The sequence below is a fragment of the Heterodontus francisci genome, chromosome 20 (assembly GCF_036365525.1).
Source record: "Heterodontus francisci isolate sHetFra1 chromosome 20, sHetFra1.hap1, whole genome shotgun sequence".
Lineage (NCBI taxonomy): Eukaryota > Metazoa > Chordata > Chondrichthyes > Heterodontiformes > Heterodontidae > Heterodontus > Heterodontus francisci.
The window spans coordinates 92,936,598-92,952,888 of NC_090390.1; the positions used below are offsets into that span (position 1 = coordinate 92,936,598).

At 45.4% G+C, this 16,291-nt stretch overlaps 1 pseudogene; it reads right to left on the minus strand.

Annotated features, from left to right (window-relative positions):
- Window positions 1-8,368: 8,368 nt before the first annotated feature.
- The window catches only part of LOC137380895 (probable G-protein coupled receptor 139), a 46,754-nt pseudogene continuing 38,831 nt past the window's right edge, over window positions 8,369-16,291 (minus strand).

Below are 16,291 nucleotides of genomic sequence, written 5' to 3' on the forward strand. Positions count from 1 at the left end.
ATAGTTTCTTAGAACAGCACATTCTGGAGTCAACCAGAGAGCCGGCTATACTAGACTGGTATTGTGCAACGAGATAGGATTAATAAATGACCTCATCGTGAAAGCACCTTGAGGCAGCAGCAATCATAATATGATTGAATTTTACATTCAGTTTGAGGGACAGAAGAGTGGGTCTAAGACTAGTACTTAAAATTAAATAAGTGCATAAAAGCTAGCAAAAGTGAACTGGTTTTGGGATAGGTCAATAGAGATGCAGTGGCAGACATTTAAGAGGATATTTCCGAAGGCATAGCATAGATACATTCCAACGAGAAAGAAAAGTTCCGAGGGGAGGACCCACCATCCGTGGTTAACTAAAAAAGTTAAAGATAGTATCAAACTTTAAAAAAAAGCCTATAATTGCACAAAGATGGGAGGCAAGTCAGAAGATTGGACAGAATATAAAAAGCAGCAAAGAATGACTAAAAGATTAATAAGGAGGGACAATTAGAATACAAGAGAAAGCTGGCGAGAAATATAAAGACATAATAAGAGTTTCGATAGATATTTAGAAAAGAAAAGAGTTAACAAAGTGAGTGTTGGTTCTATAGAAAGTGAGTCTGAGGAATTAATAAGGGAAAATAAGGAGATGGCAGATGAATCAAAAAAATATTTTGCATCGGTTTTCATCATAGAGGATACAAGTAACATACCAGAAATAGCTGTAAATCAGGAAATGGAAGGGAGGGAGGAACTCAGGAAAATTACAATCACCAGGGAAGTGGTACTGAGCAAATTGTTGAAGCTGTGGGCTAACAAGTCCCCGGGTCCTGATGGACTTCATCATAGGGTCTTAAAAGAAGTGGCTAGTGAGATAGTTGATGTATTGGTTTTGATTTTCTAAAATTCCCTAGATTCGGGGAAGGTTCCATTAAATTAGCAGGCAACTACAGGCCAGTTAGCTTAACATCTGTCTTAGGGAAAATGTTAGAAGCTATTATTAAAGACGTTATAGCAGGGCACTCAGAAAAATTCAAGGTAATCAGGCAGAGAAAACATGGTTTTGTGAAAGGGAAATCGTGTTTAACTAATTTATTGGAGTTCTTTGAAATAGTAACGGGTGCTGTGGATTATGGGGAACCTGTACATCAATTTCCAGAAGGTATTTGATAAGGTGCTATATCAGAGCTTATTGTGGAAAATTAAAGTTCATGGTGTAGGGGATAACAATTTGGCATAAATAGAAGAAAGACTAGTTAACATACCAGAGGTATGGTTGCTAAATTTTCTGATGGTACAAGGACAGGTAGGCAGTGGCGTAGTGGTAATGAATAATTCAGGGCCCTGGCTAACGCTCTGGGGACATGGGTTTTAATCCCACCATAGCAGGTGGTGAAATTTGAATTCAATTAATAAATCTGGAATTTCATTTTAAAAAGCTAGTCTAATGATGACCATGAAACCACTGATTGTCGATTGTTGTTAAAAACCCACCTGGTTCACTCATGTCCTTCAAGGATGGAAATCTGTTGTCCTTACCTGGTCTGGCCTACATGTGACTCCAGACCCACAGCAATGTAGTTGACTCTTAAATGCCCTCTGAAATGGCCAAACAAGCAACTCAGGTCAAGGACAACTAGAAATGGGCAATAAATGCTGGATTGGCCAACAACGCCCACATCCCACAAACAAATAAAAAAAAGGAAACAAAGAGTAGGCATAAATGGACCATTTTCTGGTTGGCAAGATGTAACGAGTGGTGTGCCACAGGGAAGAGTGCAGGGGCTAGGCTTGTATCTGCTGTTTAGTTTAGAAGAGTAAGAGGCGACTTGATTGAAATAAACAAGATTCTAAGTTCCGAAGAAGGGTCACTGACCCGAAACGTTAACTCTCCTTCTCTTTCCACAGATGCTGCCAGACCTGCTGAGTGGTTCCAGCATTTCTTGTTTTTATTTCAGATTTCCAGCATCCGCAGTATTTTGCTTTTATTTAAGATTCTAAGGGGTCTTGACAGATGTGGAAAGGATGTTTCCTCTTGTGGGAGAACCTAGAACTAGGAGACACTGTTTAAAAATAAGGGGCGCCCATTTAATACAGATGAGAAGAAATTTTTTCCCTCTGAGGGCCGTGAGTCTTTGGAATTCTCTTCCTCAAAAGGCAGTGGAAGCAGAGTCAAAGAACAAAGAACAGTACAGCACAGGAACAAGCCATTCGGCCCTCCAAGCCTGCGCCGATCATGATGCCTGCCTAAACTAACATCTTCTGCACTTCCGGGGACCATATCCGTCTATTCCCATCCTATTCATGTATTTGTCAAGATGCCTCTTAAACGTCGCTATCGTACCTGCTTCCACCACCTCCCCCGGCAGCATGTTCCAGGCACTCCCCACCCTCTGTGTAAAGAACTTGCCTCGCACATCCCCTCTAAACTTTGCCCCTCACACCTTAAACCTATGTCCCCTAGTAACTGACTCTTCTACCCTGGGAAAAAGCTTCTGACTATCCACTCTGTCTTTGCCGCTCATAACCTTGTAGACCTCTATCATGTCGCCCCTCCACCTCCGTCGTTCCAGTGAAAACAATCCGAGTTTATCCAACCTCTCCTCATAGCTAAGACCCTCCAGACCAAGCAACATCCTGGTAAATCTCTTCTGTGCCCTCTCCAAAGCCTCCAGGTCCTTCTGGTAGTGTGGTGACCAGAATTATACGCAATCTTCCAATATGGCCTAACTAAGGTTCTGTACAGCTGCAGCATGACTTGCCAATTTTTATACTCGATGCCGCTACCGATGAAGGCAAGCATGCCGTATGCCTTCTTGACTACCTTATCCACCTGCGTTGCCACTTTCAGTGATCTGTGGACCTGTACGCCCAGATCTCTCTGCCTGTCACTACTCCTAAGGGTTCTGCCATTTACTGTATACTTCCTGCCTGGATTAGACCTTCCAAAATGCATTACCTCACATTTGTCTGGATTAAACTCCATCTGCCATTTCTCCGCCCAAGTCTCCAACCGATCTATATCCTGCTGTATCCTCTGACAATCCTCATCACTATCCGCAACTCCACCAACCTTTGTGTCGCCCACAAATTTACTAATCAAACCAGCTACATTTTACTCCAAATCATTTATATATACTACAAACAGCAAAGGTCCCAGCACTGATCCTTGCAGAACACCATTGGTCACATTCCTCCATTCAGAAAAGCACCCTTCCACCGCTACCCTCTGTCTTCTATGACCGAGCCAGTTCTGTATCCATCTTGCCAGCTCACCTCTGATCCCGTGTGACGTCACCTTTTGCACCAGTCTGCCATGAGGGACCTTGTCAAAGGCTTTACTAAAGTCCATATAGACAACATCCACTGCCCTTCCTTCATCAATCATCTTTGTCACATCCTCAAAAAACTCAATCAAGTTAGTGAGACACGACCTCCCCTTCACAAAACCATGCTGCCTCTCGCTAATACTCCAAATGGGAGTAAATCCTGTCCCGAAGAATCCTCTCTAATAGTTTCCCTACCACTGACGTAAGGCTCACCGGCCTGTAATTTCCTGGATTATCCTTGCTACCCTTCTTAAACAAAGGAACAGCATTGGCTATTCTCCAGTCCTCTGGGACTTCATCTGTAGCCAATGAGGATACAAAGATTTCTGTCAAGGCCCCAGCAATTTCTTCCCTTGCCTCCCTCAGTATTCTGGGGTAGATCCCATCAGGCCCTGGGGACTTATCTACCTTAATGTTTTTCAAGACACCCAGCACCTCCTCCTTTTTGATATCGACATGACCCAGACTATATACACTCCCTTCCCTGGACTCATCATCCACCGAGTCCTTCTCTTTGGTGAATACTGATGCAAAGTACTCATTTAGTACCTGGCCTATTTCCTCTGGCTCCACACATAGATTCCCTCCTCTGTCCTTGAGTGGGCCAACCCTTTCCCTGGTTACCCTCTTGCTCTTTATATACGTATAAAAAGCCTTGGGATTCTCCTTAATCCTGTATGCCAATGACTTTTCATGACCCCTTTTAGCCCTCCTGACTCCTGGCTTAATTTCTTTCATACTTTCTTATATTCCTCAAGGGCTTCGTCTGTTCCCAGCCTTCTAGCCCTTACGAATGCTTCCTTTTTCTTTTTGACTACGCTCACAATATCCCTCGTTATCCAAGGTTCCCGAAACTTGCCAAACTTGCCCTTCTTCCTCACAGGAACATGCCGGTCCTGGATTCTAATCAACTAACGTTTGAAAGAATCCCACATGTCAGATGTTGATTTACCCTCAAACAGCCGCCCCCAATCTAAATTCTTCAGTTTCTGCCTAATATTGTTGTAATTAACCTTCCCCCAATTTCGCACCTTCACCCGAGGACTACTCTTGTCCGTATCCACAAGTACCTTAAAACTTACGGAATTATGGTCACTGTTCCCAAATTGCTCCCCTACTGAAACTTCGACCAGCTGGCTGGGCTCATTCCCCCATACCAGTCTTTGAATATTTTTCAAGCAGAAGTAGATATATTCTTTTTTAAAATTCATTCATGGGATGTGGGCGATGCTGGCCAGGCCAGCATTTATTGCCCATCCCTAATTGCCCTTGAGAAGGTGGTGGTGAGCTGCCTTCTTGAACTGCTGCAGTCCATGTGGGGTAGGTACACCCACAGTGCTGTTAGGAAGGGAGTTCCAGGATTTTGACCCAGTGACAGTGAAGGAACGGCGATATAGTTCCAAGTTAGGATGGTGTATGACTTGAAGGGGAACTTGCAGGTGGTGGTGTTCCCATGCATTTGCTGTCCTTGTCCTTCTAGTTGGTAGAGGTCGCAGGTTTGGAAGGTGCTGTCTAAGGAGCCTTGGTGCATTTCTGCAGTGCATCTTGTAGATGGTAGACACTGCTGCTACGGTGCGTCGGTGGTGGAGGGAGTGAATGTTTGTAGATGGGGTGCCAATCAAGCCGGCTGCTTTGGCCTGGATGGTGTCGAGCTTCTTGAGTGTTGTTGGAGCTGCACCCATCCTTGCAAGTGGAGAGTATTCCATCACACTCCTGACTTGTGCCTTGTAGATGGTGGATAGGCTTTGGGAGTCAGGAGATGAGATGCTCGCCACAGGATTCCTAGCCTCTGATCTGCTCTTGTAGCCACGGTATTTATATGGCTATTCCAGTTCAGTTTCTGGTCAATGGTAGCCCCTAGGATGTTGATAGTGGGGGATTCAGTGATGGTAATGCCATTGAATGTCAAGGGGAGATGGTTAGATTCTCTCTTGTTGGAGATGGTCATTGCCTGGCACTTGTGTGGCGTGAATGTTACTTGCCACTTATCATCCCAAGCCTGGATATTGTCCCAGGTCTTGCTGCATTTCTACACGGACTGCTTCAGTATCTGAGGAGTCACGAATGGTGCTGAACATTGTGCAATCGTCAATAAACATCCCCACTTCCGACCTTATAATTGAAGGAAGGTCATTGATGAGGCAGCTGAAGATGGTTGGGCCCAGGACACTATCCTGAGGAACTCCTGCAGTGATGTCCTGGAGCTCAGATGATTGACCTCCAACAACCACAACCATCATCCTTTGCGCTAGGTATGACTCTAACCAGCTGAGGGTTTTCCCCGATTCCCATTGACCTCAGTTTTGCTAGGCCTCCTTACTGCCATACATGGTCAAATGCTGCCTTGATGTCAAGGGCAATCTCTCTCACCTCTCCTCTTGAGTTCAGCTCTTTTGTCCATGTTTGAACCAAGGCTGTAATGAGGTGAGGAGCTGAATGGCCCTGGCGGAACACAAACTGGGCGTCACTGAGCGGTTTATTGCTAAGCAAGTGCCGCTTGATGGCACTGTTGATGACACCTTCCATCACTTTACTGATGATTGAGAGTTGGCTGATGGGGCGGTAATTGGCCGGGTTGGACTTGTCCTGCTTTTTGTGTACAGGACATACCTGGGCAATTTTCCACATTGCAGGGTAGATGCCAGTGTTGTAGCTGTACTGGAACAGCTTGGCTAGGGGCATGGCAAGTTCTGGAGCACAGATCTTCAGTACTATTGCTAGAATATTTTCAGGGCCCATAGCTTTTTCAGTATCCACTGCCTTCAGTCGTTTCTTGATATCACGCGGAGTGAATCGAATTGGCTGAAGTCTGGCATCTGTAATGCTGGGGACTTCAGGAGCGGGCCGAGATGGATCATCTACTCGATACTTCTGGCTGAAGATTGTTGTAAGTGCTTCAGCCTTATCTTTTGCACTGATGTGCTGGGCTCCCCCATCATTGAGGATGGGGATATTTGTGGAGCCACCTCCTCCAGTTAGTTGTTTAATTGTCCACCAACAAGGTAAGCAAGGGGTGAAAGATTATTGAGGGAGAGGTGGGATTGTGGAGTTGAGATTAAAATCAGATCAGCCATGATCTTATTGAATGACGGACAGGCTTAGGGGCCAAGTGGCCTACTTCTGCTCCTAATTCATATGTTTTTATGTACATTGTCTGCTTGCTGATGTTCATTGTTTTGGTGATTATTGATGATTCCTTGTTGCACTCTGATGTTGTGGAACCTGCAGCAAAAGTTGATGTGTCAGACTCTGGCTGAGTTGTTTTGTCGGACACCCCTTGATCTTGTCTCGGCATCTGAACCCTGCCTTACCAAGGCTATGGTGAGGTACGGTGATTATTTGTTGCATGCCATTATACCAGTCCTTTGATATTATGATGGGTTCATACAGAGGTTTTTAAGTCTCATAGAAGCCAACTTTGCACTTTTCGTTTGAGGTCAACTAATGGGGGTGTGGTAGACAGAAATCATCAAGGCCACTGCCAGGGAATCATAGACATAGATAGATACAGGATAGAAAGAGGCCATTCAGCCCATTGTGCCTGTGATGCCTCTTTGAAAGAGCTATACAACCAGTTTCACTCCCCGGCTCTTTCCCAAAAGCTCTGAAAATTTTTACTCTTCAAGTATTTGTCAAATTCACTTTTGTAAGTTACTATTGAATCTGTTTCCACCACCCTTTCAGGCAGTATATTCCAGATCACAGCAACTCACTGTGTAAAAAAAACTCAACTCGCCTGTGGTTCTTTTCCCAATTACCTTAAATCTGTGCCCTCTGGTTACTGACTTCCTGCCCGAGGAAACAGTTTCTCTTCAATTACTCTATCTAAACCCTTCATAATTTTGAAACTTCTCTCAATCTTCTCTGCTCTAAGGAGAACAATCCCAGATTCCACAATCTCTCCACATAACTGAAGTCTCTCATCCCTGGTACCATTCCAGTAAATCTCCTGTACACCCTCTCCAAGGCCTTGACATCCTTCCTAAAGTATGATGCGCAGAATTCATCATAATAATCCAGCTGGGGTTGGATCCTAACAAACGATTTTCAAAGTTTCTTTCTCGCTTTTATACTCTATATCCCTACTAACAAAAGCCAAGGATCCCATAGGGCTTTTTTAGCAGCCTTCTCAACTTGTCCTGCCACCTTTAAAGATTTGTGCACCTAGACCCCCAGGAGGCTCTGTCCCTGCACCCCCTTTAAAATTAAACCATTTAGTTTATATTGCCTCTCAGTCTTCATACCAAAATGCATCACTTAATACTGTTCTGCATTAAATTTCAATTACCATATGTCTGCCCATTTCACCATTCTGTTTACATCCTTCTCACTGTTCATTAAATTTCTGAGATTCATGTCATCTGCAAACTTTGAAATTATGCACTGTATACTCAAGTCCTAGCCATTAATATATATCAAAAAAAGCAGTGGCAATATCCCCTGGGGAACACTACTGAATACTTTCCCTCAGTCTGAAAAACAATTATAACTCATTTTCCAAGAGGTATGTGACCTCCTTATTCCACCTATTAACATGCATCACCTCACACATGTCTATATTGAAATTCATTTGCCATTTTCACACCCATTCTGCATATTCGTTAATTGGTCTCAACTGCATGCTACACATAGTCTCAGTGCAAAAGGCTAGAAATAGTGGAGGTCCAAAGAGACTTGAGTCCAGGCACATAGATCATTAAAATGTCATGAACAGGTACAGAAAATAATCAAAAAGGCTAATGGAATGCTGTCCTTTATATCTTGAGGTCTAGAATACAAGGCAGTAGAAGTCATGCTTCAACAATACAAAGCTCTGGTTAGACCACACCTGGGGTACTGGGAGCAGTTCTGGGCACCAGATCTTAAGAAGGATATATTGGCCTTCTTAAGGAGGGAGTGCAGCATAAGTTTACCAGAATGATACCTGGACTTAAGGGTTAAATTACGAGGAGAGATTACACAAACTAGGGTTGTATTTCCTGGAATTTAGAAGGTTAAGGGGTGGTTTGATCAAAGTTTTCAAGATATTAAAGTGAACAGATAGGGTAGAGACAGCGAAACTATTTCCGCTGGTTGGTGAGTCTAGGACTAACGGGCAGAGTCTGAAAAATAGAACAAAACCTTTCAGGAGTGAAATTAGGAAACACTTCTTCACATAAAGGGTGGTTGTTGCCTAACCCAACAAGGTGGTTCCACAAATGGCAATTGATGCTCAGTCAATTGTTAATTTTAAATCTAAGATTGATAGATTTTGTAAGCCAAAGCTGTTAAGTGATAAGGGACAAAAGTGGGTATATGGAATTCAGTCACACATCAGCCATGCCGTCACTGAATGGTGAAACAGGCTCGAGGAGCTAAATGCCCTCCTCCTGACTATGCCAACTCTTTTGAAAATAAACAAATGGAAAGTGGTGAACTAATGAGAAAAAAAATGAAAGAAAGAATTCAATACACTGATTTTAAAAAAATTTAAAAATCCATACTGCAGTGACAGCCACTTTCAATTTGTTTAGTGAACAGTTAGAGGTCGCAGAACCAGTCCCAGCATCACAGATCAAGGTGCATCATCAGAAAGATCCTCAACTAGAACCTGAATTAGAATCTGAGGACATGGAAGGCATTTGGTCTCTGGAACCTTGTCGCTCTATAACGGGACTCCACAGCTCAACACTTTGAAATGGTGCCGCTGGTGTGTGAGACAGGACCATATACACTGTCAGTCTACAGTTACTGAGCTCCAAAACACAACCCAGCATTCTGGGACAGCTACCCAATAAGACAAAAGCCTTTCCATTTATGCATCACTATGCGTCTCAGGAAAGTTCCAGAATGTTTCACGTACAATGAACTGCTGTCACTCGACAGCAATAAGATGCTTTTGGTGATGGGTTTTTTTGAGGGAATTAGCGACACTTGGAGAATTCTATGCTCCTTGAATAGAACTATACGATGTTCAGCCATCAGAAATGGTTTGGGTTTAACACTCATCCAGGCAGAGCCTCTGAAAGTGCGGCACCCTCTCCGGTTATTTGCACCTCTCATTTTGGAGACAATCCTCTGAATCTAGTTACTAAACAACACATTCTTCCCGTGTCCCTGAAACAAGTTCCTTCATCTCTAATCTTTTTTTTGCTTTGGCCTCCTTATCTCGAGAGACAATGGATAAGCGCCTGGAGGTGGTCAGTGGTGTGTGAAGCAGCGTCTGGAGTGGCTATAAAGGCCAATTCTAGAGTGACAGGCTCTTCCACAGGGTGCTGCAGATAAAATTGGTTGTCAGGGCTGTTACACAGTTGGCTCTCCCCTTGCGCCTCTGTCTTTTTTCCTGCCAACTGCTAAGTCTCTTCGACTCACCACACTTTAGCCCCGCCTTTATGGCTGCCCGCCAGCTCTGGCGATCGCTGGCAACTGACTCTAATCACAGTGGTTAATACCCACCCAATCTGCCTTTCCTTCAGCCTTGCCGCTCAGTACCTCTGCCTCAACTTAACAAGATGCTGGATAAAAACTCCAGCCCTCTGGTTGCCCCTGTCTCCGGCTGAGCTGTCCTTCTTACCTTGCAGCAAACTGTGCTGGGAAGTTACAGCGTTTCTTTTTTGGATTTTCTTGAAGAAAACTGTAAGGTGGGAGATCCTGTTGCCCATGAGGATCTCAGCTTTCTACCTCTCTCTCTTTCTCACTTTCCAACTCTCTTAAACATCGTCCGTTTCTCTCATGTCTTCTGGAACTTCTGCTTCATTGGCTCAGATTCTCTTTGGAGAAGTGGATTCCAGACCCGGTCCTTGTCCCTGACCTTTAATATCCCGATCCTTCCTCAATCTTTCTCTTCCACTATGTTTATCTTAGATTTCTTTCAATATTTCCTCAATCTAATACATTTCTCGCATATATATTATATATACCTTCTTTCTCCCCACAGTATTTTCTCGCTGCTATAGAAACCCTGGGTTTCATTATTAAATATATCTCCGTCACTTCGCCGCAGTTGTGTCACTGGCGGGTCAGGAAATGATGATGGACAGAAAACTCTCCCCGGTCCATCCTGACCTTCCCAGCCCCAGTCTGCCCGCTTCCTTGGATATTCCATTATCCCCAGTGATCTCGCCGAATATTCCCTTAACCCCGATATTTCCCCTGAACCCCAGGATCTCCTCTTACTCCAAGGATTTCCCCCCTTTATCTCCAGGGACAACGCCCCCCCCCCCCCCCACCCCACCCCCAAACCGGGGATAGCTCTCTTTCCCCCGATATTCCTCTTATTCCAGGAAATTTCTCCTTTATCCTCAAGAACTCTCCCTTACCCCAGGATATTCCAGGGAACTTCCCTATATCCCCAAAATCCACTTAACCTCCAGGAGAATCCCTTTTCCCAGAATGATCTACTTGCTCTGCGATCGAATCAAGTTCAGTTCCAGCCTCACAAGATCCGAGAGAGGAATAAAACCAAGAAATGCTGGAAATACTCAGCAGGTCTGGCAGCATCTGTGGAGAGAGAAGCAGAGTTAAAGTTTCAGGTCAGTGACCCTTCTTCAGAACCTAGACAGGAGAACCCAGATTATTTATCACTAATTGGGATTTCCCCAAATTTAAACTCCTTGTGTCAACTAATAGAGGAATCCAGCAATACATGAGTAAATAAACCGAATGAATCCACACGTCTCCCGAGTGTGAACCGGAACAGGTGGAGAGAGAGTTAATTGTCGCTGAGACTAATTTAAAATGAACAAAGATTGGAGAATCCCCAACTCCAAAAACCTGAAACTCCAATTGGTTTAACCAATCAGAGTGCCAGCACAGGCAGCCAGTAACAAACAGAGATGGTGACATCGCACAGGGACATCAGATGCAATACAGGTTTATTGAAATAAAAACGACAATACTAGTTTATTGAAGTTACTCATCATTGTCCAATAATTACCCCAATATGTCGCAGACATGAATCCAGGATGGTGTGTTGCCTCCCTGGTGCCAGTGTCAAGGATGTTATTGAGCAACTGCAGAGCATCCTGAAGGGGGAGGGTGAACAGCCAGCAGTCATGGTCCATATCAGAACCAACGACAGAGGTAGAAAGAGGGATGTGGTCTTCCAGTCAGAATTTAAAGAGCTAGGTAAGAAATTAGCAAGCAGGACCTCAAAAGTAGAAATCTCCGGATTACTTCCAGTGCCACGTTTAGAGATACAGCACTGAAACAGGCCCTTCAGCCCACCGAGTCTGTGCCGACCATCAACCACCCATATATACTAATCCTACACTAATCCCATATTCCTACCACATCCCCACCTGTCCCTATATTTCCCTACCACCTACCTATACTAGTGGCAATTTATAATGGCCAATTTACCTACCAACCTGCAAGTCCTTTGGCTTGTGGGAGGAAACCGGAGCACCCGGAGAAAACCCACGCAGACACAGGGAGAACGTGCAAACTCCACACAGGCAGTACCCGGAATCGAACCCGGGTCCCTGGAGCTGTGAGGCTGCGGTGCTAACCACTGCGCCACTGTGCCGCCCAAGTGCAAGTGAGTATAGAAATAGAAGGATAAGACAGATGATGCGTGGCTGGACAGATGGTGCAGGAGGGAAGGCTTCAGATTCCTGGGACATTGCCTTGTTAGTCCTCCAAAAATGCATCACCTCACATTTCTCAGGATTAAATTCCATTTGCCACTGCTCTGCCCATCTTACCAGCCCATCAATATCGTCCTGTAATCTAAGGATTTCCTCCTCACTATTTACGACACTACCAATTTTCGTGTCATCTGTGAACTTACTGATCATACCTCCTATATTCACATCTAAATCATTAATGTACACTACAAACAGCAAGGGTGCCAGCAACAATCCCTGTGGTACACCACTGGTCACAGGACTCCACTCGCAAACACAACCCTCGGCCATCACCCTCTGCCTCCTGCCACTAAGCCAATTTTGTATCCAATTTGCCAAATTGCCCTGTATCCCTTGGGCTCTTACCTTCTTAACCAATCTCCCATGCGGGACCTTACCAAAAGCCTTACTGAAGTCCATGTAGACTACATCAACTACTTTACCCTCATCAACACATCTAGTCACTGCCTCGAAAAATTCAATCAAGTTAGTTAGGCATGATATCCCCCTGACAAAGCCAAGCTGACTATCCCTGATTAATCCCTGCCTCTCCAAGTGGAGATTAATCCTGCCCCTCAGAGTCTTCGCCAGTAGTTTCCCAAACACTGATGTTAGACTCATCAGCCTGTAATTACCTGGTTTATCCCTGCTACCCATCTTAAATAATGGTACCACATTCGCTATCCTCCAATGCTCTGGTACCTCTCCTGTGGTCAGAGAGGATTTGAAAATTTGTGTCAGAGCCCCTGCAATCTCCTCCCTTGCCTCACTAACAGCCTGGGATATATTTCATCTGGGTCTGGGGATTTATCCACTTTTAAGTCCGCTAAAACAGCTAATATCTCCTCCCTTTCAATGCTAATATGTTCAAGTATATCACAATCCCCCTCCCTGATCTCTACACCGACATCGTCCTTCTCCACAGTGAACACAGAGGAAAAGTAATCATTTAAAACCTCACCTATGTTTTTTTTTAATTCATTCATGGGATGTGGGTGTCACTGGCCAGGCCAGCATTTATTGCCCATCCCTAATTGCCCTTGAGAAGGTGGTGGTGAGCTGCCTTCTTGAACCGCTGCAGTCCATTTGGAGTAGGTATACCCACAGTGCTGTTAGGAAGGGAGTGCCAGGATTTTGACTCAGCGACAGTGAAGGAACGGCAATATAGTTCCAAGACAGGATGGTGTGTGACTTGGAGGGGATCTTGTAGGTGGTGGTGTTCCCATGCATTTGCTGCCCTTGTCCTTCTAGTTGGTAGAGGTCGCAGGTTTGGAAGGTGCTGTCTAAGGAGCCTTGGTGCATTGCTGCAGTGCATCTTGTAGATGGTACACACTGCTGCCACTGTGCGTCGGTGGTGGAGGGAGTGAATGTTTGTAGATGGTGTGCCAATCAAGCGGGCTGCTTTGTCCTGGATGGTGTCGAGCTTCTTGAGTGTTGTTGGAGCTGCACCCATCCACGCGTGGAGAGTATTCCATCACACTCCTGACTTGTGCCTTGTAGATGGTGGACAGGCTTTGGGGAGTCAGGAGGTGAATTACTCGCCTCAGGATTCCTAGCCTCTGATCTGCTCTTGTAGCCACGGTATTTATATGGCTACTCCAGTTCAGTTTCTGGTCAACTGTAGCCCCTAGGATGTTGATAGTGGGGGATTCAGCGATGGTAATGCCGTTGAATGTCAAGGGGAGATGGTTAGATTCTCTCTTGTTGGAGATGGTCATTGCCTGGCACTTGTGTGGCGCGAATGTTACTTGCCACTTATCAGCCCAAGCCTGGATATTGTCCAGGTCTTGCTGCATTTCTACAGGGACTGCTTCAGTATCTGAGGAGTGACGAATGGTGCTGAACACTGTGGAATCATCAGCGAACATCCCCACGTCTGACCTTATGATTGAAGGAAAGTCATTGATGAAGCAGCTGAAGATGGTTGGGCCTAGTACATTACCCTGAGGAACTCCTGCAGTGATGTCCTGGAGCTCAGATGATTGACCTCCAACAACCACAACCATCTTCCTTTGCGCTAGGTATGACTCCAGCCAGCGGAGGGTTTTCCCCCTGATTTCCATTGACAGTTTTGCTCGGGCTCCTTGATGCCATACATGGTCAAATGCTGCCTTGATGTCAAGGGCAGTCACTCTCACCTCACCTCTTGGGTTCAGCTCTTTTGTCCATGTTTGAACCAAGGCTGTAATGAGGTCAGGAGCTGAGTGGCCCTGGTGGAACCCAAACTGAGCATCACTGAGCAGGTTATTGCAAAGTAAGTGCTGCTTGATGGCACTGTTGATGACACCTTCCATCACTTTACTGATGATTGAGAGGAGGCTGATGGGGCGGTAATTGGCCGGGTTGGACTTGTCCTGCGTTTTGTGTACAGGACATACCTGGGCAATTTTCCAAATTGCAGGGTAGATGCTAGTGTTGTAGCTGTACTGGAACAGCTTGGCTAGAGGCGCGACAAGTTCTGGAGCACAGGTCTTCAGTACCATTACCAGAATATTGTCAGGGACCATAGCTTTTGCAGTATCCAGTGCCTATGTCCTCCAACTCCACACACAGATTGCCACTTTGGTTCCAAATGGGCCCTACTCTTTCGCTGGTTATCCTCTTGCCCTTAATATACTTATAAAACGCCTTGGGATTTTCCTTCATCTTGCCCGCCAGTGTTTTTTCATGTTCCCTCTTCGCTCTCCTAATTACTTTTTTTAAGTACTGCCCTACACTTTCTATACTCCTCTTGTGCCTCCACTGTTTTTCAGCACTCTGAATCTGCCATAAGCCTCCTTTATTTCCTGATCCAATCCTCTATATCCCTTGACATCCAGGGTTCCCTGGACTTTTTGGTCCTATCCTTCACCTTAATGGGCACACGTTGGCTCTGAACCCTCACTATCTCTTCTTTGAATGATTCCCATTGATCTGATGTAGTCTTTCCTACAAGTAGCTGCTCCCAGTCCACTTTAGCCAGATCCTGTTTTATCATCTTAAAATCGTCCTTCCCCCAATTCAGTACCTTTATTTCCGGTCCATCTTTGTCCTTTTCCATGACTACCTTAAATCTTACGGAGTTATGGTCACTATCCCCGAAATGTTCCGCCACTGTCCCTTCTACCACTTGTCCAGCTTCATTCCCTAAGATTAGGTCCAGTACTGCCCCTTCTCTTGTAGGACTTTCTACATACTGGCTCAAAAAGCTCTCCTGTATGCATATAAAGAGTTCCGTCCCCTTTAAGCCTTTTGCACTAAGACTATCCCAGTTGATATTGGGGATGTTGAAAGCCCCTACTATTATTACCCTATTATTTTTACACCTCTCTGAGATTTGCCTACATATCGTCGTGGATAGCACGTTTATTGAGGTGGTCACACCACAGGTAATGGCTGCACAGGTAGAAAAGGGATGGGTGACCACCAGACGGAGTAGTAGGCGCAGGCAGGTAGTTCAGGAGTCTCCTGAGGCCATCCCCCTCTCAAACAGATATACCACTTTGGATACTGTTGTGGGGGGGAATGACCTCCCGGGGAAAGCAGCAACAGCCAAGTTTGTGGCACCACGGATGGCTCTGCTGCACAGCAGGGGAGGAAAAGGGGTGGAAGAGCTATCGTGAAAGGGGATTCTATCCTAAGGGGTGCAGATAGGCATTTCTGTGGCTGCAAACGAGACTCCAGGATGGTATGTTGCCTCCCTGGTGCTAGGGTCAAGGATGTCTCACAGTGGCTGCAGGACATTCTGAAAGGGAAGAGTGAGCAGCCAGAGGTCGTGGTCCATATTGGTACGAATGACATGGGCAGGAAGAGAGATGAGGTCCTGCAAAGTGAATATAGGGAGTTAGGCAGAAGGTTAAAAAACAGGACCTCTCGGGTTGTAATCTCAGGATTACTCCCTGTGCCACATGCTAGTGAAGGTAGGAATAGGAGGATTAGGCAAATGAATACGTGGCTGAAGAGCTGGTGTAGGCGGAAGGGCTTCAGCAACTTGGATCATTGGGATCTCTTCTGGTGCAGAGGTGACCTGTACAAGAGGGACGGGTTGCATCTGAACTGGAAGGGGACCAATATCCTTGCGGGGAGATTTGCTAGTACTACTCGGGAGGGTTTAAACTAGTTGTGCAGGGGGGTGGGATCCAAAGTAATAGTCTCTCCGATGAGATAGTTAAGGCAAATGTAGAGGTGAAAGGAAGCAAGTCCAGTAGGCAGGCCGGACAGGGGCAGGACAGGGAGTGTGGAAGGTCTGGTAGGCTAAACTGCATTTACTTTAATGCAAGAAGCCTTACAGGTAAGGCGAATGAACTCAGATCATGGATCGGTACATGGGATTGTGATATTATAGCTATTACGGAAACATGGTTGAGGGATGGGCAGGACTAGCAGCTCAATGTTCCG